General features: G+C 37.2%; 1 protein-coding gene and 1 pseudogene across 1 annotated transcript in view; both read right to left on the reverse strand.

Annotated features, from left to right (window-relative positions):
- Positions 1-25,901, reverse strand: part of DCC (DCC netrin 1 receptor) — a 1,139,534-nt gene that overhangs the window by 654,553 nt on the left and 459,080 nt on the right. The gene's annotated exons all lie outside the window — the stretch shown is intronic.
- Positions 22,638-22,736, reverse strand: LOC136383600 (small nucleolar RNA U3; annotated as a pseudogene).

The raw sequence follows: 25,901 nt of genomic DNA on the forward strand, positions 1-25,901 counted from the left end.
TTAAATGACCTCCATAAACTCAATAGGTTTTTTCAGCCTGTGTTTGAGTAGCTCCTCCTTGTAATCCCTGATTGACCACTAATATTTCTATATCTGTAAGTATATATCTCTATATCAGATAAGTATATAGGTACAGAGATACATTTTTTTTTAATCCATGATGCATAACATACACCTAAACTCATTCTGGCTTTTTCAAAAACCATAATCATGGAAAGATTAGTTATTACATTGCCATTCAAATAAACGATTAACCACAAAAGAAAATAAAATTCATTATATTATAGAATTGCATCATTTTTTAAGTAAAAATACACCACCCAACATAATCATTATAAATATATAGATAAATTGATGCAACAGAGCATTTTTAAAAGGTTTCTTCAAAGGGAGAAGACTACTCATCAAAAAATTATATAGAGAGATAGTAGATAGATTAGATAGATAGATAGATAGATACCACAAGTTCTGAATATTATTTCCCACTTACCAAAGAGAAGATTTCATACTGTTTCAAGCTATGGCTACTCCCTAAAATAAAATTATATGCCTTTCTACAATGTATGGCACTTTATAAAACTGGCACTTCTTGACAAAATTTTTATTTATTTTGTGAAATTACCTTTGATTTATACACCGAAAATTCCCAGTATTCTTTTTCACATTTCTTAGAGATGCAAGGTTAAGCATTTTCTACAACTAACATGTAAATTTTGTTCTGCAGCTTGGTTTTGTACTTTTCTGATTTTTCTTTTTATGTTGGCAATATGGAGAAGGACCCAGCAAATATATCTAAGACAGGAAAGATCATCTTACAATGAACTCATTTGTAGCAGTAAGTGTAAGAGTTACCTAGCTGCAAAGAAAAGCTAAAAAGATTTCTCTTCAGGAGAAGAGAAGGACCTATCTTCCCCAGTGTAAACATGTGGGCACCTGATCCGATCTCTTTGCCCTTATTGCCCTTAAAACAACTTTCTGACACTGTTCTCACATGATAAATGGCACTTGAGTCCTTTTGGCAGAAAAAATAGATGATCTGTGCCAAAATGTATGGGGAAAATGTTATCTGCTATTGTGTTGTACAACTGAATACAAATCATCTACAAACTTGTGGTAACGTTATTGAAATGGTAGCTTAAAATAGGATTGTCAGGAAAACATTTTGAGTATAGTTCATTTCACTAGGAAAAAAAACCCAGGAATATACCAACACATTTTCTTATTCAGTGTTTTTTTAAATCAAAAAGAAAAATTTAAGGACAATTTGTAGAACAGTTGAGAGAAAGAATTATTTGAAAATTTTGTATACAGCTTGTGGATTTTCTATGATATTATCATTTGTGGGGTGGGGGAGAGAGGAAACCTTCCAAACTATAACTCATTTCAACTTTCTCAATATTTTGGCTTCTGTGCTTGCACTGTTAATCATCCATATGACAAATTAGAAGAAGGTGATCATAATGCAACTTTTGTCCAAGGTACATATGGACATTCTAGAAAGTAACATTGACTTTCACCAGTGGTTTTGTGGGGCAACAGGACAATTTAGGGTTTGCTCACAATTCTCATTAAATATCAGCTAGCTTAAAAACAAACCAAGACAATTATGATCCTATTTCCCATGGGCCTGGGAAGTTGAAGTTTGTCAGAAATTTTAAGAGTAGAAATTTCTTTGGAATATTAATTATTTGCAACTATATTTTTACTAACTCTTAAAATAAAAGCATAATTTCCATCATATATTATATATTGTAAATTATAATGCATAAGTTATACATGATAACTTTATAAAATCAATAGGATAACAAGAAAGGCAAATTAATGTGAATCTGTTCCTCTCAGTTTCTACATGTCAGGTGAAAGTGCATGTAAAATATAAAATTTAGGCATAATATGAATAGTTTAATTTTATTATTAATAATAACAATAACATAGTTTTCCTTTTGCAGATACTGAGCTATTACATGCATATGATAATTTTATCTTTATAAAAACCTTATTAGTTAGGTGCAGTCATGTTCATTTTAAAAGGAAGAAGCCAAAAGATAAAGTAGAAATTGGAAATATTCCGGAGATGAAGTCAGAGTAATGGCGCGGTAGGAAGTGATACCAATAAATCTCCCCCAAAACTCAACAAGATCTTCAACCAGAAACAGAAAAACCTATCCTTGGAGCCTCCAAATGTTTCGCAATACACCCGAAGGTATGGTCGAGCGAAAAATTGGCTAAATTTTACAAACCCCGAAGGAAATAGGGAGTAAGAAATGCTCCACTTTTCTCACTAACCTAAACGGGGCTGCTTTCACTGGGAACTGAGAATATAGAAACTAAGGCAGGCAAAGGGGGTGAATAGATCCAGGCCGCAGCACAAACGGCTGAACCAGGCTGTGGCACGGAGATCCAAGCCGAGGAAAAACTCTGCCTGTGGCAACCCAGGCAATACAGCTAAGACTCGTGCCAAACCCAGACAAAGAAAGACAAGCGGGGCAGCCATTTTCCCCATTCTCCGGGTCGACGTGCACAAATAGTAGGCGAGAGATTCCTCCGAGTGCCTCAGCAGTGGGCGCTCATGTTACCCCACAGAGAGGCAGAGTCAGGGCCCTTTGTGTGCGGAATCTCTGGGCTGCCCCAGTGCCCTGAAAAAGCCATGCACGGGGAGGGAGTGAGAGCCAATTCCAATGTTGGAACTTTTCCGTGCGGGCGGGGGTTTCACTCAGAGGGTGAGAGGGCCAGCCTGATATCCTGGTCGGCGTGCACGGAGAGAGGGCAAGAGATTCCTCCCAGCACCTCAGGAGTGGGAGCCCATGTTATCCCACAGAGGGGCAGAATCAGGGGCCTTTGTGTGGGCCAAAAGCGGAATCTTGTGCCACCCCAGCACCCTGAAAAAGCCGTGCACAGGGAGGGAGCAAGAGCCAATTCCAACGCTGGAACTTTTCTGTGTGGGTGGGGGTTTCACTCAGAGGGTAAGGCGGCCAGCCTGATATCCTGGTTGGCGTGCACTCAGAGTGGGCAAGAGATTCCTCGGAGTGCCTTGGCAGTGCGCGCCCGTGTTATCCCACAGAGGGGCAGAGTCAGGGGCCTCCGTGTGGGCCAAAAGTGGAATCTCCAGACTGCCCCAGCACCCTAAAAAAGCCTCGCACGGAGAGGGAGCAAGAGCCAATTCCAACGCTGGAACTTTTCCGTGCGGGAGGAGGTTTCACTCAGAGTGAGAGACTGCCGGCCTGATATCCTGGTTTGCGCACACAGATAGTGAGCGAGAGTTTCCTCCAAGCACCCTGGGAGTGGGCGCCCGCCCATGTTACTGGACAGAGTGGGAGAGCCAAAGGTCTTTGAGTGGGCGGAAGCTCCGCCTGATTATGCTAGCAGCTCTGACTGCCTGAGCCTTACCCAGGCCCTGTGCTGAGTGGGAATAGAGTGGAGAGTTGCCAGCTCTTTGAGCCTCTAACTATCCAGGCAGAGGCAGCAGCAATCCCATAGCTGGATTATCAGGCTACTAATTGAGGAAGGAAAGACTAGGAGAGAGGCTCCAGGAACACGGACTCTCTCACTGGCGGAGCCTATAAATGCTAATGAGCCTCGACTGCCAACCAGACTGAAGCACAATACATGACATCGCCATAGAGACTTATCAACTGCAAACCTCTACCTGAGTGTGCCAAAGGGGCAGAACCCGGGGTACAGAGTCACCGACCAGGAAGAGGGAGAGAAAAGAAAAAGCAAGAAGATAACCTCTCAAAATCAAGAATAATCCGCAGACTTTATAACCTATCCCACTTTATTATATTTGTTTGTTTGTTTCTCTTATCTTCATTCTTGATTTTTTTTTTTCCTCCTCCAATTTGGTTGATTAACTCTCTGCTGGTCTTACTCTCTCCTCTCCTTGAACTTCACTACCCATAAGTGTTACATCTCCCATTATCTTTTCTTTCCTCTTCCTTTCTCTCTATGAGGGTTGCACTCCAAAACCCTTAACTCTCTCTCTCTCTCTATCTCTCTCATCTTTTTTCTTTTTTCTTCTTTTAGTGGTTCTGTTTTTTTCTCTCTCTCTTTCTTTTCTCCCTTTATATTAGCTTCTTCCTTTCTCCTTTACATCTCCTCTCATTCAAACCTCAATAACGAACAAATTCTCTTATCTGGGACTCAAACTTATGTTTGTGGCATTTTAGGGGTTTTTTTCTTCACCTTTTTAACTCACTAGCAGTGCTCCCATCCCTGGCTCTCCATTTTATCTAGTTCTTGTTCCACTAAATACAATAGTAACTTTTTAATTTGTCCCCCCATTGTCCTGTCTCCCTCTTATTCCTCTCATCATAACTCTTAGTCAACCAACACCTAAAAGCAAATCATTTTATTCTTGACCCAATTTTTTTCCTTATTTTCTTTTCGTGGGTCCATACCCCCCCTTTTTTTTGTTTGTTTGTTTTTTGTTTTTTGCCCCTTTATTACTTCTCCCCAACTCAGGCCCTCCATTACAGACATTGTTTGTTCTATTTAGCACAATATAATTCACAGTTTACCACAAGATTTTCTCAAGAAAGAGGAGAGGAGCGGAGAGGAAAAAAGGAGGGGGGATAATTTCTTTTTTTTTAATTTTAATTTTATTTTATTTTTCTTTATTTAATTATTTATTTTTTAAAAAAACAACTCTTTTTGATTTTTGATTTTTATTTTTTAACTTTTTATTCTTTATTAAATTTCATTAATACTATCAACAAAACCACCCTCAGATGCCATTAAGGAAGAGAAAATCAAATATCATGGATACAAAAGAAAGAGGTAACACAGGTAGATGAGGAAAAATCTATGGAGAAAAAATTTAATATATTGGAAACCTTGGAGTTAAACGACAGAGAATTTAAAATAGAAATCCTAAAAATACTCAGAGATATACAAGAAAACACAGAAAGGTAATTTAGGGAGCTCAGAAAACAACTCAATGAACACAAAGAACATATTTCCAAAGAAATTGAAACTATAAAAACAAATCAAACAGAGATGAAAAACTCAATTCATAAGCTGAAAAATGAGGTAACAAGCTTAGCTAATAGAACAGGCCAGATAGAAGGTAGGATTAGTGAAATAGAAGACAAGCAACTTGAGGCACAACAAAGAGAAGAAGAAGTGGACTCAAAAATTTAAAAAAAATGAGATAGCCCTACAGGAATGATCTGACTCCATCAAAAAGAATAACATAAGAATAATAGGTATATCAGAGGGAGAAGAGAGAGAAAATGGAATGGAGAACATACTCAAATAATAGATGAGAACTTCCCAAGCCTGTGGAAAGAACTAAAGCCTCAAATACAAGAAGCAAACAGAACTCCTAGTTTTCTTAACCCCAACAAACCTACTCCAAGGCACATCATAATGAAATTGGCACAAACCAACAGCAAAGAAAAAATTCTCAAGGCAGCCAGGGAAAAGAAGAATACAACATATAAAGGAAGGCCCATTAGATTATCATCAGATTTCTCAACAGAAACTCTACAAGCTAGAAGAGAATGGGCCCCAATATTTAAAGTCCTGAAAGAGAGGAACTTTCAGCCACAAATACTATACTCATCAAAGCTATCCTTCAAATATGAAGGAGAAATAAAAACATTCACAGATACAAAAAAGATGAGGGAATTTATCATCAGAAAACCCCCACTCCAGGAATTACTACAAGGGGTTCTCCAATCAGATACAAAGAACAAAAAAAAACCAAAGTCACAAGTAAAAGCTCCAAGAAGAACACAATAAAACCAAATTTAAACTGTGACAACAACAAAAAGAAAGGGGGGGGAGAGGATGGAGATTAACAGTAGCAAAGGACAATGGAGTGCAAAAGTACTCACAAAATAGCACACTACAATGAACAGAGTAGGAACGCTTTTTATTACTTAAAGGTAACCACCATTGAAAAAACCACCACAGAAGCACATGATTTAAAAAGATAGCAACAGAGGAAAGATGTATGAAATACAACCAAATAAAACCAAAGATAGAAAAATGAAAGAAAAGGATCAAACAAGATACAAAACTAACAGAAAGCAATCTATAAAATGGCAATAGGGAACTTAGAAGTGTCAATAATTACACTAAATGTAAACAGATTAAACTCACCAATAAAAAGGCACAGAGTAGCAGAATGGATTAAAAAAGAAAATGCAACTGTATGCTGCCTACAAGAAACTCATCTAAGTAACAAGGTTAAAAACAAATTCAAAGTGAAAGACAGGAAAACAATACTCCAAGCAAATAACATCCAAAAAAAGCAGGCGTAGCAATATTCATATCTGATAATGCTGACTACAAGACAGCAAAAGTACTCAGAGACAAAAATGGCCATTTCATAATGGCTAAGGGGACACTGAATCAAGAAGACATAACAATTCTTAATATATATGCACCAAACCAAGGAGAACCAAAATATATAAGACAGCTACTTATTGACCTCAAAACAAAAACTGACAAAAATACAATCATACTTGGAGACCTCAATACACCACTGACGGCTCTAGATCAGTCATCCAAACAGAATCAACAAAGATATAGTGGCCTTAAACAAAACACTAGAGCACCTGGATATGATAGACATCTACAGGACATTTCATCCCAAAGTGACTGAGTATACATTTTTCTCCAGTGTACATGGATCATTCTCAAGAATTGACCATATGTTGGGCCACAAAAACAACATCAGCAAATTCAGAAATATCGAAGTTGTACCAAGCATATTTTCTGATCATAAAGCCTTGAACCTAGAATTCAACTGCAAAAAAGAGGAAAAAAATCCCACATAAAAATGTGGAAACTAAACAACATACTTTTAAAAAATTAATGGGACAAAGAAGATAGTGCAGAGATCAAAAGATATATACAGACAAATGAAAATGACAATACGACATATCAGAGTCTATGGGATGCAGCAAAAGCAGTGATAAGAGGTAAGTTTATATCACTTCAGGCATATATGAACAAACAAGAGAGAGCCCAAGTGAACCACTTAACTTCACACCTTAAGGAACTAGAAAAATAAGAACAAAGACAACCCAAAACCAGCCAAAGAAAGGAGATAATAAAAATCAGAGCAGAAATAAATGAAATAGAGAACAGAAAAACTATAGAAAAAATTAATAGAACAAAGAGCTGGTTCTTTGAAAGAGCAACAAAATTGACAAACCCTTGGCAAAACTTACCAAGGAAAAAAGAGAAAGAACTCATATAAACAAAATCCAAAATGAAAGAGGAGAAATCACCATGGACACCGTAGATATACAAAGAATTATTGTAGAATACTATGAAAAACTTTATGCCACTAAATTCAACAACCTAGAAGAAATGGATAAATTCCTAGAACAATACAACCTTCCTAGACTGAGTCAAGAAGAAGCAGAAAGCCTAAACAGACCTATTAGTAGAGAAGAAATAGAAAAAACCATTAAAAACCTCCCCAAAAATAAAAGTCCAGGCCCAGACGGCTATACCAGCGAATTTTATCAAACATTCAAAGAAGACTTGGTTCCTATTCTACTCAAAGTCTTCCAAAAACTTGAAGAAGAAGCAATACTTTCAAACACATTTTATGAGGCCAACATAACCCTCATACCAAAACCAGGCAAGGATGGCACAAAAAAAGAAAATTACAGACCAATATCTCTAATGAATACAGATGCTAAAATACTAAACAAAATACTAGCAAATCGAATACAACAACATATTAAAAAAATAATACATCATGATCAAGTGGGATTCATCCCAGAATCTCAAGGATGGTTCAACATACGTAAAACGGTTAACGTAATACACCATATCAACAAAACAAAGAACAAAAACCACATGATCTTATCAATAGACGCAGAAAAGGCTTTCGATAAAATACAACACAATTTTATGTTTAAGACTCTCAACAAAATGGGTATAGAAGGAAAATATCTCAACATGATAAAGGCCATATATGATAAACCATCAGCTAACATCATATTAAATAGCACAAAACTGAAGGCTTTCCCCCTTAAATCAGGAACAAGACAGGGTTGTCCACTCTCTCCACTCTTATTTAATGTGGTACTAGAGGTTCTAGCCAGAGCAATCAGACAAGACAAAGAAATACAAGGCATCCATATCGGAAAAGAAGAAGTAAAGGTATCACTTTTTGCAGATGATATGATCCTATACATCGAAAACCCCAAAGAATCCACAAAAAGACTACTAGAAACAATAAGCCAATACCGTAAGGTCGCAGGATACAAAATTAACATACAGAAGTCAATAGCCTTTCCATATGCCAACAATGAAACATTTGAGAACGAACTCAAAAGAATAATCCCCTTCACGATTGCAACAACAACAACAAAAAATACCTAGGAATAAACATAACAAAGAATGTAAAGGACTTATATAATGAAAACTATAAACCATTGTTAAGGGAAATCGAAAAGATATAATGAGATGGAAGAATATTCCTTGTTCTTGGTTAGGAAGAGTAAATATAATCAAGATGGCCATATTACCCAAAGTAATATACAAATTTAATGCAATTCCCATCAAAATTCCAATGACATTTTTTAAAGAAATAGAGCAAAAAATCATCAGATTTATATGGAAGTATAAAAAACCCCGAATAGCCAAAGCAATCCTAAAGAAAAAGAATGAAGCTGGGGGCATTACAATACCTGACTTCAAACTATATTATAGGGCCACGACAATCAAAACAGCACGGTATTGGCAGAAAAATAGACACTCAGACCAATGGAACAGAATAGAAAACCCAGAAATAAAACCACATATATATAGTCAAATAATTTTTTTTTTGTAGTTTTCTGAAGCTGGAAATGGGGAGAGACAGTCAGACAGCCTCGCGCATGCGCCTGACCAGGATCCACCAGGCACGCCCACCAGGGGCGACGCTCTGACCACCAGGGGGCGATGCTTTGCCCCTCGGGAGCGTCGCTCTGCTGCGACCAGAGCCACTCCAGCACCTGGGTCAGAGGCCAAGGAGCCATCCCCAGCACCGAGGCCATCTTTGCTCCAATGGAGCCTCACTGCGGGAGGGGAAGAGAGAGACAGAGAGGAAGGAGAGGGGGAGGGGTGGAGAAGCAGATGGGCGCTTCTCCTGTGTGCCCTGGCCGAGAATCGAACCCGGGACCTCTGCACGCCAGGCCTACGCTCTACCATTGAGCAAATAATTTTTGATAAAGGGGCCAACAACATACAATGTAGAAAAGAAAGCCTCTTCAATAAATGGTGCTGGGAAAACTGGAAAGCCACATGCAAAAGAATGAAACTGGACTACAGTTTGTCCCCCTGTACTAAAATTAACTCAAAATGGATCAAAAATCTAAACATAAGACCTGAAACAATAAAGTACATAGAAGAAGACATAGGTACTAAACTCATGGACCTGGTATTTAAAGAACATTTTATGAATTTGACTCCAAAGGCAAGAGAAGTGAAGGCAAAAATCAATGAATGGGACTACATCAGACTAAGAAGTTTTTGCTCAGCAAGAGAAACTGATAACAAAATAAACAGACAGCCAACTAAATGGGAAATGATATTTTCAAACAACAGCTCAGATAAGGGCCTAATATCCAAAATATACAAAGAACTCATAAAACTCAACAACAATCAAACAAACAATCCAATAAAAAAATGGGAAGAGGACATGAACAACACTTCTCCCAGGAAAAAATACAAATGGCCAAGAGATATATGAAAAGATGCTCATCTTCTTTAGTTATTAGAGAAATGCAAATCAAAACTGCAATGAGATACCACCTCACCCCTGTTAGATTAGCTATTATTAACAAGACAGGTAATAACAAATGTTGGAGAGGCTGTGGAGAAAAAGGAACCCTCATACACTGTTGGTGGGAATGTAAAGTAGTACAACCATTATGGAAGAAAGTATGGTCGTTCCTCAAAAAACTGCAAATAGAACTACCTTATGACCCAGCAATCCTTCTACTGGGTATATACCCCTAAAACTCAGAAACATTGATACGTAAAGAAACATTCAGCCCCATGTTTATTGCAGCATTGTTCACAGTGGCCAGGACATGGAAACAACCAAAAAGCTCGTCAATAGATGACTGGATAAAGAAGATGTGGCACATATACATTATGGAATACTACTCAGCCATAAGAAATGATGACATCAGATCATTTACAGCAAAATGGTGGGATCTTGATAACATTATACGAAGTGAAATAAGTAAATCAGAAAAAAACAGGAACTGCATTATTCCATACGTAGGTGGGACATAAAAGTGAAACTAAGAGATATTGATAAGAGTGTGGTGGTTACAGGGGGAGGGGGGAGAGGAAGAGGGAAAGGGGGAGGGGGAGGGACACAAAGAAAATTAGATAGAAGGTGACAGAGGACAATCTGACTTTGGGTGATGGGTATGCAACATAATTGAACGACAAGATAACCTGGATATGTTATCTTTGAATATATGTATCCTGATTTATTGATGTCGCCCCATTAAAAAAATAAAATTATTAAAAAAATAAATAAAATAAATATTCCTTTTTGGAAAAAAAAAGAAATTGACCAATATTTTCCAGGTTGATCATTAAGGTGTGTTCATAAGACAGTCTGAATCCATTCTCATTACTGCAACACAGATCTTTCCAAAGAGAGAAATTAATGCTTAGAATCTTTTAATAAAAAGTTACCATAATAAATTGCTTATTCACATATCTTAACTCAAAATAAATATCTAAGTGGTAAATGTTGAAATGGAGCTTCAAGTTGGATTTCTTGTTTTTAATCCTCCAGCTTGCCTATCTTCAGTTTCTAATAGACCTCAGTAGAACAGAAGAGAGGGATTTCTGGACTTAAAAACAAGAGGCTGAAGAATGGTGTAGTAACTAAATAGTTGGGCACCACCAAGTCCTCTAATATATTCAGTCTTCCATTGTTCATTGCAGAGATAGAGAGTTCTTTCACCTCTAAAAGTGTAACAGTTATAAAAGACGAGGCTCTGAGTCTGTCTTCTTTCATCTTTTAATGATCAAGCATTATAAAGTTTTTTAATATCATTTTTTTCCAGACTAATGGTTTTGAATAACAACTATACACAAGAGACTAGCTATGAATAGCTTTAAAGCAATCGAAAAAACATTCCCCATAATTTCCCACCAATGTGTCCAACAGCATCCATACAGGTAGGGTCCACAGTAGACAGTCCTTTCAAGACATTTCTCGTGAATGGGCAGAATAGACTTATTTCTTAAGTTCTGTTTGTCATCCATCACCACTTTGAAATAAATCTGTCATTACTCACAAGACATAGGGGGGGTGGAGGAAAACAACTTTCTAGTTCTTTTAGAGTCTATTGAAACTAAAGTTGAGAAAAGACTTTGTCCTTCCCCTTTTTATTAAAAACTGATGTATTTGTCATCTACATAAGGAAGTGTCCCACTTTTCAGAGTGTCAAAATCTTCTTGAAAATAAATCAACTCAGCCAGAGAGATTCGTTTAGGTGGAAAAATACCAACTAGCTACACACCTGCAATTTATATCAATAATTTTAGAGAGAATAATCTCACTACTTTTTCTCACCTCCATTCTCAGATTTAGCAAGAACACTTTCTTACTCCATTTGGTTCCAAGTTTCTCAGTCATTTCCCAGGAAATATAGGTTGCACATAGCCTGCAGACATTAACCTTCAAAAAGCACTACATTCCATTTCTTTTTCATATATGTCACTTTGTGTGTGCTGGTTCATCCTGGTCAATGGGTGTCTTTTCATTCCTTCTTATGTAGGACACCCCTAAAAGTATTTAGAGAATGTTCTCCTTGTTGTTGGGCTCATTCTCAGTAAACACAGACACCATGTATGAAAATCTTGCAATCATGAAGGACAATGAAAACCATGATCCTGACCCTTAAATGTTCTGGTTAATAAAATTAAAAGCTACTTTTCATTTTACTATTATTTAAAAATGTTCCTATGAAATGTATGAGTCTACTGAATATCACATCTTAATAGATAAAAGAAAAACTCAAGAAAGAATATTTCTTTAACTTTTAAAGGATGTGGAAATCCTGAAAAATCTTTGCTTTTCAAGGATAATTACCCAAAAATTGGAGAAAATTGGGCCAAACATGTCTGATTATAGGCCACACTATAAATACATTGCTCAACAATATATTTATTCTTTTTTTTTTTTTTTTTTTTTGTATTTTTCTGAAGCTGGAAACAGGGAGAAACAGTCAGACAGACTCCCGCATGCGCCCAACCGGGATCCACCCGGCACGCCCACCAGGGGCGACGCTCTGCCCACCAGGGGGCGATGTTCTGCCCCTCTGGGGCGTCGCTCTGCCGCGACCAGAGCCATTCTAGCGCCTGGGGCAGAGGCCAAGGAGCCATCCCCAGCGCCTGGGCCATCTTTGCTCCAATGGAGCCTTGGCTGCGGGAGGGGAAGAGAGAGACAGAGAGGAAGGAGGAGGGGTGGGGGGTGGAGAAGCAAATGGGCGCTTCTCCTATGTGCCCTGGCCGGGAATCGAACCCGGGTCCCCCGCACGCCAGGCCGACGCTCTACCGCTGAGCCAACTGGCCAGGGCAATATATTTATTCTTAATGCAGTATCTCTTTCCAATGCATGAAGCAAAACACCCCAAGAGTGAAGACAGTTGTATTCACTTATAAACTCACCAGAATTTAGGAGAATCTATCAGTTTTCAATAAACATTGAATTGAGACAGTTTACTTCATTACTAGTCCGAGGCTGGATTATAAGAGAGCAAGGAACAGGTCTTTTATCTTTTTTCAATATAAAAATGTACACGGTCATCTTAGGTTAACTGCACCATCACTGTGGTCACTTTTAAGCTTGTTCAGATGCATGACCCCATGGGTCATTATGCTCTTTGCAGACATCATCAGATACAAATACAACGAATTTAAAATAATCTGCTGTATAATTTTAGGCTAACTCATGTATTGTCTTACATTTGATTCTAATTTAGGCAGAAAGTAACAGATACCAAAACTTGAAAAAACTTAGGCCCAGATTTTAACATTTTAAAATATAGTATCAATTAACTTATTTCTTTCCCTGAAAACTTGGAAAATCAAACTTCTGGGTTTTATCAGTGGGAGCCTATCTTGGGATCCAAAGAGGCAAATCGATTTGTGAGGAATAGAGTTATTAGCTCTATTCTTACCATTTGGGTTTCTTTGCTTAAATTTTGATATTAAAATTAGAATGACTCAACTCTTATAAATATTAAATTATAAAATACAATTTTAATTGCAGTATATTAATTTCAGGGGCTATATACCTGTAAGATATTTTTGTGTAAAGATTATAAACTTCTCTGATGTAAGGATTATATATCTCTTATCTCTTTTGTAACCCCTACCATATTGAAATACTTATTTTCCTGACATGTTAGGTATAACATGCAGGCCTCTAATTCTCTGCATAATATATCTTGTATAATGTAAAGAACTGAATAATGTAAATCCTATATGCAATTGATAGCATGATTCAAATCTCTACCTATCCTTTTATATCTGTTCTCAATATAGCCACACCTATGGAGGTGATCATTCTTTATTCTACCAATTTGCTTTGGTGTCCATAGCCTTTTAAGGTTACATGTATGATATATTTCATGGCATGTTGTTCCCTGAATGTTCTGACATCAGGTATGGGTTAGCCCACCAAGAATGGGAATATATAGTTTATCATAAGACAGTAAAACAATAGACTCTCAGATGCTAGCTGAAGAATATACACAGTAGATATTGATGTAATAATAATGATCTTTCTCTTCCATCTATTTTAAATTTCTAAGGTCATTGAGTTTTACATCCTTCAGTATCTCAGAGAAGTCATTCACATCCATAAACTCAATAAACACCACAAAATTATGTCATTTACAATTCATCCTTTTATACATGATCTTTACTGTCAAAATGCTTCCTAGTATATAGATACATATACTTTCCAGTTTTTTACCTTTTCTCACTTTTTTTTATTTTGCCTTTTTACATTTTTTTTTCTGTTAGTATAACAAAGAATTCTAATTACCATGTTACCTCCAGCCACAAAAAAATGGGACAGAGTCATGAAGGTGTTGTCACTGCCTCCTAGAAACAATGGCATGTAGCAGTATTTCATACTTGAATGTGACATTTAAAAACCATCAAGAGCATAGCAACCCATTTAGCATAGTCTGTGAAGCATTTCACAAAGTTGCTTTAACCTGACTGCCTTCTTCCTCTCTATGGGTACTCTATTCTCTACTCAAACCTACTTTGAGATAAAGACTTTGAAAATTTCTAGGTAAGACTTGCAATGGTAATTCAGGCAGCTGGGTAATTCAGAAATATTGAGCTGCCATCACTACTTCCATGATAGCTTCTACTGGTCAGAATGAGTTTCCTGACTTGTGCTTCAAGGAAATAGAGATTTTGTTCAATTGTTCAACACATTTGCACGAAGCATCTACTGTGAGCCATATTTGGACAGGCTCAGGTGCTCAGAGTTAAACATGAGTACTTGTGATTCCAGTCCATGGAACCTCTAGTGTAGACATAAACAGAAGTAGTTATAGTACAACATGAAGAAGTGTAAGTGGTTTAAACATTGAGGACACAAACAGAGACTGACAAGTTTTACCTGGCTATGTAAAAGAAGCCTTCACTAAAGCAGTGCTATTTTAAAGGGGTTTTCTATAATAAGATTTTTTTTTTTCAGGGATACCAAAGTTTCCTGGCAGTTGGAATAACTTGAACAAGGCAGAGAATAATGCAATTATACAATGTGTTTTAGGAAGATAAAGCAATACATGGTAGTCAGGTTTTTCTAAAAAAAACACACAGATATAGAAACAAAAATATCAGACTTGTAAAAATATAAGCAATTTTAGCTAATTATAAAATCAAGAAGAACTAAGTGCAACCAAATAAAAAGTGTTTAAAAAAGAGTTGACATGCAATGCTAATTGTATGTTATTTTAAAAGTCATTTCCATAAATTGTAACTAGAAGGATGATTAAATATCCTTTTGCTAAGAGGCTTACCAACTCAAAAACAAATGTAAATAAATAAATATGAGTATATGTATATGCATATGTATAGAGAGAGGGAAAGGGGAAAAGGAAGGCTGACTTAAAAGATCAGTAAAGTATTTACAGTCTAATCATCAAATAATTTATAATTACTTTAGGATTGTTTAATAAAGATGAATACTAAAGGATTGGCAAAGTGAAAATGACTAATAATGGAATATCACAAGGAATTAATGAGTACCTATGAAATGTTTATGTTATCAGTTCTAAGAATGAAAAGCAGAACTCACCAAAAATCAATGTAGTGTAGATGCAGCTATTATAAAAATAAAGAAATACCCATAGAATATAAATCAAGAGATACAGGTGGTGAAAGATGGCAGCAGAGTAGGCAGATGCACAGACTCCCAGCTCACACCACTGAACTGGATTACAAACTAATTTAGGGACAATCAGCGTGAAAAACCAACTCTGGATTACAAGAACAGCTCTCAAAAACAAAGGAGCAAAGAAGAAGCCACAACAAACCTGGTGGGGAGCACCTGAATCTCCCCTGCTTACAGGAACGGGGGGGGGGGTGAGGGTGAAAGCCCAGAAGGGCTCTCACTCCAAGGAAAAGAGCAGAAAATACTGCTCACAGTCACTTGCCTGGTGAACAGGGAACAAGGTGTGTGGAAAGGGCCGGCTTGTCTTCCAAAAAGAAAGGAGAGAGAGAGAAGCAGAAAGTGAAGGGCAGAGGAATGCAGGGGATGACCTGAGAAGTTGACTCATCCAGTGCTGGATGATGCCATAGCTGGAGAAGCTGATCCTTCCACAAAAAAAAAGAATAAAGTGCTTCTGGGTCACAGATCTCCTTACATCTCTCCAGCTCCAATCAGCGCAACAAGACACAGGTGAAAACAGGAAGTGGGAAGAATGGGCAGTAATTCAGTTCTCCATGGAGATCTGAGATACACCTCCCCCTACTGAAGCTGAGAAAACACCTTGCCCCCAGAGAGATAAACTGATAGAAGAGTCCTTCAGAGTCTCAGGTTATACCCACCACATTCCTGGATACAGTTTCAAATAAGCCCCCTGCTGAAATCAGTAAACAAGACTATCATCTGTTAAGAGAACAAACAAATAAAGACTTCAAAGCAGCCCAAATCCAAAAGTGGATTACAAATAATAGCTGATGCCAACCCAAGAAGACCTAGAAATATCACAATTGAAAACTGGAGGCAGACAACACCAAGGCTATACTCAACCAGCTCTACAAACAAAGCACCCAAACACACAGACATAATAAGAAGACAGAAAAGTGCAATACAAATGCAACCAAAGGAGAAACCTTCAGAAAATGAACTGAGTGATATAGAAATAACCAAACTTCCGGATGCGGAGTTCAAAATAATGATTGTAAGGATGCTTAGGAATCTTAGAAAAACAATAGATGCTTATTATGAACACCAAAAAAAAAAAAAAAAAAAGAAACAGCAAGTATAAAAAAGGATATTGAAATATTAAAAAAGAATCAGTCAGAGATGGCAAATACAATATCAGAAATGAAGACCACAATGGAAGGAATTAAAAACAGGATGGATGGAGCTGAGGATCGAATCAGCTAGTTGGAGGAAGAGTGGAATGAAGGCATGAAAGCAGAGAAGAAAAAAGAAAAGAGACTCAAAAAATCTGAGGAAACACTTATAGAGCTCTGTGACAACATGAAGAGAAATAACATCCACATCATAGCAGTTCCTGAAGAAGAACAGAAAGAACAGTGGATGAAGACTTTGTTCAGTCATATCATAGCAGAAAACTTTCCTAAATTAATGCAAGAGAAACTCTCACAAGTTCAAGAAGCACAGAGAACTCCATTAAAGAGAAACCCAAAGAAACCTACACCAAGACACATCATAATTAAAATACCAAAGCTAAGCGATAAAGAAAAAATATTAAAAGCTGCTAGAGAAGAAAAGGCTATCATCTACAAAGAAGCCCCCATAAGGATGACATCTGACTTCTCAAAAGAAATACTTGAGGCCAGAAGGGAATGGCAAGAAATATACAGTAATGCAGAACAAGAACCTACAGCCAAGACTACTTTATCTAGCACGGCTATCATTTAAAATTGAAGGAGAAATAAAGCTTTATAGACAAAAAAATAACTCAAGAAATTCATTACAACCAAACCAATGCTGCAGGAAATGTTAAGGGGTCTGTTGTAAACAGATTGAAGTGGAAAAAGAATATAGCAAAAGAGAAATATAGCTTTAAAGAATAAAATGGAAATAAACAACTACACATCAATAATAACCTTAAATGTAAATAGATTAAATGATCCAATCAAAAGACATAGGATAGCTGCATGAATAAGAAAACAGGACCCGTACATATGCTGTCTACAAGAGACGCACCTTAAAACAAAAGATGCACATAGACTGAAGGTAAAAGGATGGAAAAAACATTTCATGCAAGTGGAAATAAAAAAAAGCTGGGGTAGCAATACTTATATCAGACGAAATGGATTTTAAAACAAAGAATATAGTAAGAGATAAAGAAGACCACTACATAATGATAAAGGGAGCAATCCAACAGGAAGATATAACTATTATAAATATCTATGCACCTAATATATGAGCACCTAAATACATAAAGCAGACTTTGATGCATATAAAGGGTGAGATCAACAGCAATACTATAATAGTAGGGGATTTCAATACCCCCACTAACATCATTAGATAGATGGTCAAGAAATAAAATTAAGAAAGAAACAGCAGACTTAAAGGACACACTAGATCAACTCAATTTAATAGATATCTTCAGAACCTTTCACCCTAAAGCCGCAGAATATACATTCTTTTCAAGTGCTCATGGTACATTCCCTAATATAGACCACATGTTAGGGCACAAAGGTGGTCTCAACAAATTTAAGAAGTTTGAAATCATATAAAGCACTCTCTCTGATCACAATGGCATAAAACTAGAAATCAACCACAACAGAAAAACTCAAAAATTCTCAAACACATGGAAACTAAATAGCAGGTTGTTAAATAACTAATGGATTAAGAATGAGATAAAAGAAGAAATAAAAAAATTCATAGAAACAAATGATAATGAGCATACAACAACTGAGCATACAACAACTCACAATTTATGGGACACAGCAAAAGCAGTACTGAGAGGGAAGTTCATAGCACTACAGGCTCACTTTAAGAAGCTAGAAAAAGCTCAAATAAACAATTTAACCCTGCACCTAAAAGAACTAGAAAAAGAACAGCAAGTAAAGCCCAAGTATAGTAGAAAAAAGGAAATAATAAAGATCAGAGCAAAAATAAATGACATAGAGGCTCAAGAAACAATACAGAGGATCAATGAAACTAGGAGCTGGTTTTTTGAAAAGGTAAACAAGATCAATGAACCTTTAACCAGAGTCACCAAGAAAAAAAGAGAGAGGACTCAAATAAATAAAATTAGAAATGACAATGGAGAAATAACAACTGACACAACAGAAATACAAAGTATGGTAAGAAAATACCATGAAGAACTCTATGCCAAAAACTAGACAACCGAGATGAAATGGACAAATTCCTTGAAACATACAATCTTCCAAAAATCTATCTAGAAGAATCAGAAAACCTAAACAGACTGATTACACCAAATGAGATAGAAACAGTTATCAAAAAACTCCCGACAAAGAAAAGTCCTGGGCCTGATGGCTTCACAAGTGAATTCTACCAAATATTCAAAGAAGAATTAACTCCTATCCTTCTCAAGCTATTTCAAAAAATTCAAGAGGAAGGAAGACTTCCAAGCTCCTTTTATGAGGCGAGCATAATCCTGATTCCAAAACCAGGCAAAGACAACACAAAGAAAGAAAATTGTAGGCCAAAATTCCTGATGAATTCAGATGCTAAAATCCTCAACAAAATATTAGCAAACCGGATACAACAATATATGAAAAAAATCATACACCATGATCAAGTGGGATTTATTCTGGGGAGGCAAGGCTGGTACAATATTTGCAAATCAATCAATGTGATTCATTACATAAACAAAAGGAAGGACAAAAACCACATGATAATTACAATAGATGCAGAATAAGCATTTGATAAAATCCAGCACCCATTCATGATCAAAATTCTCAACAAAGTGGGAATACAGGGAACATAACTCAACATGATAAAAGCCATGTATGACAAACCCACAGCCAACATCATACTCAATGGGTAAAAATTCAAAGCAATCCCCTTAAGCTCAGGAACAAGGTAGGTGTGCCCCCTTTTACCATTCTTATTCAACATAGTTCTGGAAGTCATAGCCAGAGCAATCAGACAAGAAGAAGAAATAAAAGGCATTCAAGTTGGAAAAGAAGAAGTAAAACTATCATTATTTGCAGACGATATGATATTGTATATAGAAAACCCTAAAGTCTCAGTCAAAAAACTACTGGACCTGTTAAATGAATTCAGCCAATTGGCAGGATATAAAATTAATACTCAGAAATCAGAGGCATTTTTATACACCAACAATGAACTGTCAAAAAGAAAAATTAAGGAAACAATTGCCTTCACTATTACAACCAAAAAAATAAAGTACCTAGGAGTAAATTTAACCAAAAAGACTAAAGACTTGTACTCAGAAAATTATAAAACATTGATAAAAGAAATCAAGAAAGATACAAACAAGTGGAAGCATGTACCATGCTCATGGTTAGGAAGAATAAATATCATTAAAATGTCTATATTACCCAAAGCAATTTATAAATTCAATGCAATACCAATTAAAATATCAATGACATGCTTTAAAGATATAGATCACATATTCCAAAAATTTATATGGAACCAAAAAGAACACGAATAGCCTCATCAAGCTTAAAAAAGAAGAATAAAGTTGGAAGTATCACACTTCCTGATATCAAGTTATACTACAAGGCCATTGTACTCAAAACAGCCTGGTACTTGCATAAGAACAGGCATATAGATCAATGGAACAGAACAGAGATCCCAGAAATAAACCCACAGCTCTATGGACAACTGATATTTGACAAAGGAGGTAAGGGCATACAATGGAGTAAAGACTGCCTCTTTAATAATTGGTGTTGGGAAAATTGGACAGCTACCTGAAAAAAAAAATGAAACTAGATCACCAACTTACATCATTCTCAAAAATAAACTCAAAATGGATAAAAGACTTAAGTGTAAGCCGTAAAACCATAAGCATCTTAGAAGAAAACATAGGCAGTAGACTCTCCGACATCTCTGACAGCAACATATTTGCCGATTTATCTCCACGGGCAAGTGAAATAAAAGATAGGATAAACAGGCCCTGGCCGGTTAGCTTGGCGGTAGAGCGTCGGCCTGGCGTGCAGGGGACCCGGGTTCGATTCCCGGCCAGGGCACATAGGAGAAGTGCCCATTTGCTTCTCCACCACCCCCACCTTCCTCTCTGTCTCTCTCTTCCCCTCCCTCAGCCGGGGCTCCATTGGAGCAAAGATGGCCTGGGTGTTGGGGATGGCTCCTTGGCCTCTGCCCCAGGCGCTAGAGTGGCTCTGGTCTCGGCAGAGCGATGCCCCGGAGGGGCAGAGCATCGCCCCCTGGTGGGCAGAGCATCACCCCTGGTAGGCGTGCCAGGTGGATCCCGGTCGGGCGCATGCGGTAGGCTGTCTGACTGTCTCTCCCCGTTTCCAGCTTCAGAAAAATACAAAAAAAAAAAAAAAAAAAGATAGGATAAACAAATGGGACTATATCAAACTAAAAAGCTTTTGCAGAGCTAAATACAATAAGAACAGAATACAAAGACAAACTACTCAATGGGAGAACATATTTGACAGTATGTCTGATAAGGGATTAATAACCAAAATTTATAAAGAACTTATAAATCTCAACACCAGGAAGACAAATAATTCAATCAAAAATAGGCAAAATAAATGAATAGACACTTTTCTGAAGAGGACATACAGATGGCCAATAGGCATATGAAAAAATGCTCAACATCACTAATCATTAGAGAAATGCAAATTAAAACTACAATTTGTAAAAATGTATCATCTCACACCAGTCAGAATGGCACTCATCAACAAAACAACACAGAATAAATGCTGGCAAGGATGTGGAGAAAAGTGAACGCTCCTGCACTGCTGGTGGAAATGCAGATTGGTGCAGCCACTGTAGAAAGCAGTATGGAGATTCCTCAAAAAATTAAAAATCAAACTGCCTTTTGACCCAGCTATCCCACTTTTAGGAATATACCCCAAGAACACCATAGAACTGTTCCAAAAGGAGAAATGCACCCCCATGTTTATGGCAGCATTGTTCACAATAGCGAAGATCTGGAAGCAGCCCAAGTGTCCGTCAGTGGATGAGTGGATCAAAAAGCTTTGGAACATATATACTATGGAATACTACTCAGCCATAAGAAATGATGACATCGGATCATTTACAATAACATGGATGGACCTTGATAACATTATACAGAGTGAAATAAGTAAATCAGAAAAAAACTAAGAATTATATGAATCCATACATATATGGGACATAAAAATGAGACTTAGAGACATGGACAAGAATGTGATGGTAACGCGGGGGGCGGGGGTACTGGGGAGCGAGGAAGGAGGGAGAGGGGATGGGGGAGGGGAGGGGCAGAAAGAAAACCAGATAGAAGGTGCTGGAAGACTATTTGACTTTGGGTGAGGGGTATGCAACATAATCAAATGTCAAAATAATCTGGAGATGTTTTCTCTGAACATATGTACCCTGATTTATCAATTTCACTGCATTAAAATTAATAGTAATAAAAAAATCAAGAGATACATTAATACAAAAAAAGCCTGATGCTCAGAAATACTAGATAATTTATATTACTAACTGCATTCTAACAATGTTATAAAATGAGCAAATATGATTTTCTAATATAAAAAGTTTATTTTTTAATGATTAATGTCATCTTAAATGATAATTGTAAAAATATAGTATTTGGATCAAGGAAGATAAGGGTCCAATGTAATGCAATATCTGAATTACAATTTTATCTGACACTTTCAGTGTAGATTAACTGGAGAATTCAGAGAACAATTTGGATAAATGGGTGTAATACCGGCCAGCGAATACCTGTACTGCGTGTGGTTAACTGACACACTTTGACTTACTGGCCTCACTTTCCCCATCTATAAAATGGGAGAGGTAACATCTACTGGTGTGATCAAATACGCAAACACAGCAGAAGTTCAAGTAATCCTAGCTTTAAAACAGGCAAACAAACGAATGTCCAGAGGTTACAAATGGAAATTGGAGCTTAGTTTATTGAGGAATTCCAAAACACTGGGCACTCTGCCATTTTTGAAGGGGCTTCTTTGGGAAGCAGGAATATTCTCTCTTGCTGGGAATATTCATGCTGGGCCTGATCACCTACCAGAGAAGGTGTGAGAAAGATTATTTTCATGGAGTGGAAAGTTAGGGTGTCCTGTGCCTCCAGTCTCTTTCTTCTCTAAGATCTGCTGGTTCAGTGATTTTCAACAAATCTCATAAAAATTTAGCAATATTTCCCCCCCAGAAGGATATTTTGGTGATTTATGAATTGCCATTGATTCTTCTCACTCACCACTTCTCATTTCCTTTACAGCTATGTGATTGTGAACAAGCCACTGATTCTCACTGTGCGCCTCAGTTTCCTCATCTATAAAATAGGATTAATAATAGTACCTATGCAAACTATAGAAATGAGCCCTGAAAGTATAGTCTTAATAATAGTACCTATGCAATAGGTGGTACAAGATCATTTATATGAATATACTGAGGTGCTTAGAAAACACCTGACACAATGCAAGTACTCAATAACTATAGTTTTCATCATCATCATCATCATCATCATCATTCATTCATTCATTCATTATTTACTATTGTTTGGTTTATCTTTAGAGTAAATTTGAAAACACCCAGTGGCACATGGATAGCTCTATAACAATATAATTCTGAAGCTAAAAGTTTCTATGGCAAATCCAGAAGAAGTGGGCAATGCCTTTTCTAAGACATCTAAGATATTTATGCTGTCTTCAAATATTCTTGGAGATATAATTACCTATACATGAATCATTTTATTACTTTGGCTTTTCTGTTTACCTTTTTGTTTTGTGCCTTAAATACAAAAATTAATTAATAAGAGTAAAACAAAATTATTTTACTTTCTAAGCATGAACGTTACTGTATTGGTCAGGTCAGGCTGCTATAACAAAGTATCATTGACTGATTGGCTTAACAGAAATTTGTTTTCTCACAGTCCTGGAGGATTTTAGGACAAGGTCATGTACCAGCTGACTCATGTGTCTGGTGAGAGCTTGTCTTCCTGGCTTGCGGATGGCCGTCTTTTCACTGTGTCCTCACACAGTGGAGGAAACAGAGCTCTGTTGTTTCTTCTTCTTTTTCTTAGTGCACCCACTCTACTGGATTGGGAACCTACCCTTCTTACAGGCCTTACCTTAAATACAGTTAAATTAGAAGTTAGACTTTCAACATATGAATGGGGGGGGGGGTGTGATTCAGTCTACAGCAATTACCTAACTTTCCAGTCTATCTTAGCCAAATGCTAACCAGACCTATGTTTCATTATAATCATTAAGTTTGTATTAGCTTTATTTTATTTAGATGTCATGCTCTCACCACAAAATCATTCGTCTCTTTGGCCTACAGGAGATACCTCCATGTCATATCCCAAAATGAAACCATTTTTTTTTTTCTGGTTGCCTAGTCTTACGATTTGAAATAATCTTTGACCCATCGCTTTCATCATCCATTTCCAGCGAGTTGCCACATTTTATCGACTCCTCCTTTGAAGCAATTGTCAGCAAGATCCCTTTGTTTTTATTAACCCTGTTGCCACCTCATTCTGGGGCCCTAATCACTTGATGGATCACTGTAATAGCATCCCAACCTGCCTTCCTGCCTGTGTACTCCTCCCTCCAGAGCACCGTGCACAGTCAATTACTCTTTCTAATAAAACCCTATTTTCATTTTATTACTTGCTGAACAGTCTACATTTTCCACTGTCCATCACATTGCATCCAGGAAAGTCTCTTTGGTAGTTCAAAGCCTTTGAATTCTAATCAGTTTATACTAATTTTCAATACAAACTTTCTATACAATATATAAAAATTGAGAGGGTGGTATTAGAAGTCTGGAAAGAATACTCAAGAATGGGTTCTTAACCTACTGTTATTGACTAAGCTTTATTTTCTTAATTCATTTTTTTTTTTTTTTTTTTTTAGAGAGGAAAGAGAGAGGGAGAGAAGGGAGGAGGAGCTGGAAGCATCAACTCCCATATATGCCTTGACCAGGCAAGCCCAGGGTTTCGAACCGGCGACCTCAGCATTTCCAGGTCGACGCTTTATCCCCTGTGCCACCACAGGTCTAAGCTTTATTTTCTACACCAACATTTTCTTCTACACAGCATCTTCCCAATTGCATGTGTCATGGTGTCATTCACAGACTATCATCAAGTCTAGTCCAGCAGTGTGTGACCCAAGGATCAAGAAAGCACACAAGGGACACTGATGCTCTCACTCTGGGCTGAAGAGAAAATGAGGTAGCTGGGACCAGCAATCCCATTCTCTCAGGGGAGAGGCTACATCTAAGCTCAGCTGACTGTGGCTTCTTCTCCATAGTGGAATGATAGCAATTTCCCATGGGCACAAGATCCCCAAGAGCTGGGGTTCAGGCATCACAGAATAATTCTATAAACAGGTCCAATGCCAATCTAAAGTGGCTGGCACCTATCAGTTTGTCCCCTTACTGAGAATGCTGCTTTTGCACTTTACTCGTGGTGCCAGGACAGACGTGTCAGGCATAGTCCCTGGGCCAAAATGCTAATCTATGAGGCTTCACTGTGGCATGCCTCTGGGGGAATGAAAGATTGGGTAGCCTGTGTATATTAAGATTGTTCTGAGAAATAGAAATACCTATTCATTATAAGGAATCAACTTATGTAATCATGGAGCCCAAGAAGTACCAAGATCTGGAGACTCAGGAGAGCTGATGTTACAATCTGAAAGCTAGCAGGCTCAGGACCCAGGAAGAGCCAATATTTTCATCTAGTCTGAAGACCAGAAAAAATAAAATAAAATCAATGTCCCTGAAAGCAGGCACTTTCCTTTTACATGATCTTTTTGTTCTAATCAGGACTTCAATATATTGGATTAGGCCCATCTACATTAAGAAAGGCAATATATTTTACTCAGTCTACCAACTCAAAGGTTAATCTCATTCAGAAACACTGTCACAAACACATGAGAATAATGTTGGGCTAAACAGCAGGGCACCCCAGGGCCCAGTGCATTTGACACATAAAATTAACCATCACACCACTTTCTTGTTTTTACTGACCCCTATAAAGCATAACTCTTACTCCATGGCATGAAATGCTGTGGAATATGTTCTGATCTCTGGTTTGTGACAGTTGATGACTTGGATGAGACCCAGTGTGCAGAGAGGATGAAAAGGAAGTTTCATCTTACATACCGTCATACAATCTTCCTGCTAACCAATATCTTCCTGCCCTTCATTTACTCTAGTATGTTTACTATACAGTATTTTTATTGTATTGTAAATACAATATTTCTTCTTTTTGGAAATATTCAAATAAACACTCCATAATTTCTATGTCTTAAAAAAATTAGTGTTGATTTATTTCTTAAATACATACAAACACTTATAAAATTAGTAAGATTCTTTATACTACCTATGCTGCATGCCTATTCCTATCTTTGACTCAGTATCTGTATTCTATAATATCTTTTTTCTTGCTCTGCTCAAATTTTTTTTCAGTCCAGGTCCCAATAGGGTCTCCATGATGTTTATTTGGTTTGGACATAAATATTAAATATCACCTAAAATTTGCTGGTCACAGAAAAGCACT

This window comes from Saccopteryx leptura, chromosome 11 (genome assembly GCF_036850995.1).
Source record: "Saccopteryx leptura isolate mSacLep1 chromosome 11, mSacLep1_pri_phased_curated, whole genome shotgun sequence".
In the NCBI taxonomy this organism is placed as follows: Eukaryota; Metazoa; Chordata; class Mammalia; order Chiroptera; family Emballonuridae; genus Saccopteryx; species Saccopteryx leptura.